General features: G+C 36.4%; 1 non-coding gene across 1 annotated transcript; it reads right to left on the reverse strand.

Annotated features, from left to right (window-relative positions):
• Positions 1-3,437: 3,437 nt before the first annotated feature.
• Positions 3,438-3,540, reverse strand: LOC128592911 (U6 spliceosomal RNA). The gene has a single exon (XR_008382121.1). It is a non-coding gene; the product is annotated as a U6 spliceosomal RNA (small nuclear RNA).
• Positions 3,541-4,125: the final 585 nt, after the last annotated feature.

Consider the following 4,125-nt stretch of genomic DNA (forward strand, 5'->3'; position numbering starts at 1 on the left):
CTGGAAGAAATAAAGGCAATATCCTATTTGACAGTTCAAAAGACTTATTCTCCTTGTCCTGATAGAAAATATCTCCTTCCCAGAACTGAACAGGAAAACATAATAAAGTGGAAAAGCCTTTTGAAAAAGCAGTCATAGCATTTTTGCTCTGAAAGAGAACGGTGGCACACTTTTAATGGTAATGTCAAACACGTGACATTCTTCTGAGAGATGGCAGTAAATTGAGGAAACCCTTAATGTTTTCTTCAGTTGTAAGCAGAGAAAGTGCTAAGTGTGCCAAGTTGAAGATCATTGTGTGCTGAGGTTATCAGTCTTGTGCATGTGCACAGAACTCCCAGGCTCGCCTTACCTGCTGCTGTACACAGCGTGGGAGGGAGAGGTAGCCCTCTCTAGAGACCCTCGCTGCTGCTTTATCATTATTTAAAAAGATAAGCTGTTTCCCATCCCCTGTGACTACTTGGTTTCCATTGTTGCTACATAAATAGCTTTGTGGTTTTGGTCATGATTTTCCGAAGGAATGAGTTATTTAAGTTCTCTAATTTAATCATCCCAAGATTATCTTCCTACCTCAATTTAATAAAGGAAATTAAAATGTGTTTTCTTTTTGTTAGTATCCTCAACCGCCATCTGCTTAAAAATGTGGATATAATCAGCCACTGGAAAGTATGAGAAACAGATCATGTTTACAAAGAAGTTTTTCTCTTTTTAAAAAGCATGTGAATAAAATTTTAAAATCCCCATGAGGGGGGAAAAAAAATCTGCCAGAATTTTTAGTTGAAAGAGATTTCATTTCATAGCGAGAGCTGGTAATGTAAAATGATCTCTCCAAATATAAACCCACAGCTTCCTGGTAATTGTTTTATTTTTAAGACAAATAAGGCATTTTTTTCTAATTTATTGTTTTCCAGCAACCCTTTTTGCAGTCTTGTCTGGTAGCAGTCAATGGGACTAAATTTGTGCCACCTGTTCCCATTGCTTTTCAATCTTGTGTGTCTGGAGAATTGCTCCAGTCATCTTTCCCTAGGAAGGATTATTCTGGAACCACAAATACTGTCTTTGCGTTAGGATGAATGTTTTTTGAGTAAGGGATATTGAGATTTTTTTTTTTTTTTTTTTTTTTTTTTTTGCAGTTTTTGGCCAGGGCTGAGTTTGAACCTGCCACCTCCCGCATGTGGGGCCAGCGTTGTACCCCTTTGAGCCACGGGTGCCGCCCGATATTGTGATTTTTAAACTGCTTGGAAAATGACAGTTCTACATCAAGAAAAACATTCATTGGTGTTTAAAAACTACTTTTATTGAGATATAATTAACATACCATGCAATTCACTTATTTAATATACATAACTTAATAGTATATATATTCACAGGGTTATGTACTTTCCCTCACCATCCACTTTTAAACATATTTCTTACCAAAGATAAAAAGAAATACCCCAGTAACCTTTCGTAGCCCTTTCCATTCCCACCCCCAACCCCAGCCCTAGGCGCCTATTCATCTCTGTTCTGTCTCTATTGATTTGTCTTTTCTGGACATTTTATACAAAAAGACTTACATAACTTATGATCATTTGTGACTAGTTCTTTTACTTAGCATAATGTTTTGAGCTTTATTTGAGTTTTTTCATGTATCAGGACATCTACTTTATTCCTTTTGATTGCCCAATAATAGTCCATGATTCAGATATACAACATTTTATTTATCCATTCATCAGCTGATAAATGTTTGGCTTGTTTCCACCTTTTAGTTATTATGAATAATGCTGCTGTGGACGTACCTTTTTAATTCACTTGGGCATGTACTGTATGCTGGGTCGCATGATAAATCTATTGTTAACTTTTTGAGAAACTGCCAAACTTTTTTCTACAGGGTTGACCATTGTACTCATCTACTAGCAATGCATGCGGATTCCAATTTCTCCATCTCCTCCCCAGCACTTGTTATTATCTATATTTTTCATTATAGTTGTCTTAGTGGGTATGAAGTGGTGTCTTGTGGTTTTGATTTGCATTTCCCTAACAACTAATGGTATTGAGCATGTTTTCATGGGCTTATTGAACATGTCACATCTTATCTGGAAAAATAACCCCCCAAATACTTACCTATTTTTTTAATTCCATTATTTATCTTTTCCTTATTGACTTGTAAGTGTTCTTTTTATATCCTAGAAACATGTCCTTCATCAGATGTATGATTTGCAAATATTCTCTCCCATTCTGTCGGTGGTTGTTTCACTTTCTTAATAATGCCCTTCCTGGCTCCGCGCCTGTTCCTCAAGCAGCTAAGGTGCCAGCTATATACCCCTGAGCTGGCAGGTTCAAATCTAGCCTGGGCCTGCCAAACAATAACGGCTGCAACCTAAAAAAAAAAAAAAAAAAAAAAATAGCCGGGCGTTGTGTCAGGGGCCTGTAGTTCCAGCTACTTGGGAGGCTGAGGCAGGAGAATCACTTGAGCTCAGGTGTTGGAGGTTACTGTGAGCTGACCCAGCGCAAGAGCTTGAGGCTCATAAATAAAAAATAAATGCCCTGGGTGGCGCCTGTGACTCAAAGGGGTAGGGTGCTGGCCCCATATGCTGGAGGTTGTGGGTTCAAACCCAGCCTCGGCCAAAAACTGCAAAAAAAAAGAAGCCCTTCCAAGCATAAAAGATTTTAATTATGATGTAGTTCAATTTTTTTCACTTTTTGTGTCGTATCTACAAAAACCATTACCTAACCCAAGGTCACAAAAATTACCTCGCTTTTCTTCTAAGAGTTTTATAGTTTTAGCTCTTAGATTTAGGTTCCTTTTTGTACAAGCTGTGCAGTGGAGGTTCCAAATGAAATATTTTGCATGAAGATATCCAGTTGTCCCAATGCCATTTGTTGAAAAGCCTCTTCTTTCCTCACTGAATTATACTGGTACTCTGGATAAAAATAAAGGTTTTATAAACATAAAGGTTTATTTCTAGATTCTCAATTATATTCTATTGATCTATGTGACTATCCTTATGTCGGTACCACACTGTATTAATTACTGTTAACTTCATAGCAAGTTTAAAAACGAAGAAATGTGAGTCCTACAGCTTTGGTCTTCTTTTCCAAGATTGTTTTATCTATTATTTGGGTCCCTTGCATTTCCCATATGAATTTTGGGGTCAGTTTATCAACTTCTGCCACAAACCACCTGAGATTTTGGTAGAGATTGCATTGAATCTGTAAAATGATTTGTGGATTATTTCCATCTTTATGATATTGAATCTTCTAAACCCTGATTTTAGACCATTCTGATGCATTCAGACCTTTTAAATTTTTCAATAATATTTTGTTTTCATTGTATAAATTATACATTTTTTGTTAAATTTATGAGTTTTTAATTCTTTTTGATGCTATTGTCAATGGAATAGTGTTCTAATTTCCTTTGGGGAATGTAAATTTTCTTTCTTTCTTTTTTTTTTTTTTTTTTAAATACAGACTGCTCCATGAATTTGCATGTTATCCTTGTTCAGGGGCCGTGCTAATCTTCTCTGTATTGTTCCAATTTTAGTCTATGTGCTGCGGAAGCAGCAAGGGAAATGTTAATTTTTACTTATTTATTTTTATTTATTTTTTTGAGACAGAATCTTATTATGTCACCCTTGGTAGAGTGCTGTGGCATCACAGCTCACAGCAACCTCCAACTTTTAGGCTCAAGCAATTCTCTTGCCTCAGCCTCTCAAGTATGTGGGACAACAGGCGCCCGCCACAATACCTGGCTATTTTTTGGTTGCAGTTGTCATTGTTGTTTAGCAGGCACGGGCCAGGTCGAACCTCGCCAGCCCCAGTGTATGTGGCCTGTGTCCCAACCACTGAGTTTCGGGCACTGAGTCAGAATGTTCATTTTTAATGAATAGAAATAAATTGACATTTGTATTCATCTTATATCCCACAACCTTGATCAACTTGTTTATTAGTTCTAATAGCTTTTTAGTGGAATGCTTGTTTTTTTTCTGTATAAAAATCATTCCATCTGTAAATAGAGATTAATTCTTTCTTTCTATTATAGTAAGGATACTTTATTCTACCTACAGTATGTATTACATTAATTGATTTTTGACTATAAACTAACCTTATATTCCTGGTATAAATCCCACTCATTCATGTTGTATAATC

This window comes from Nycticebus coucang, chromosome 8, assembly GCF_027406575.1.
Source record: "Nycticebus coucang isolate mNycCou1 chromosome 8, mNycCou1.pri, whole genome shotgun sequence".
Classification (NCBI taxonomy): Eukaryota; Metazoa; Chordata; class Mammalia; order Primates; family Lorisidae; genus Nycticebus; species Nycticebus coucang.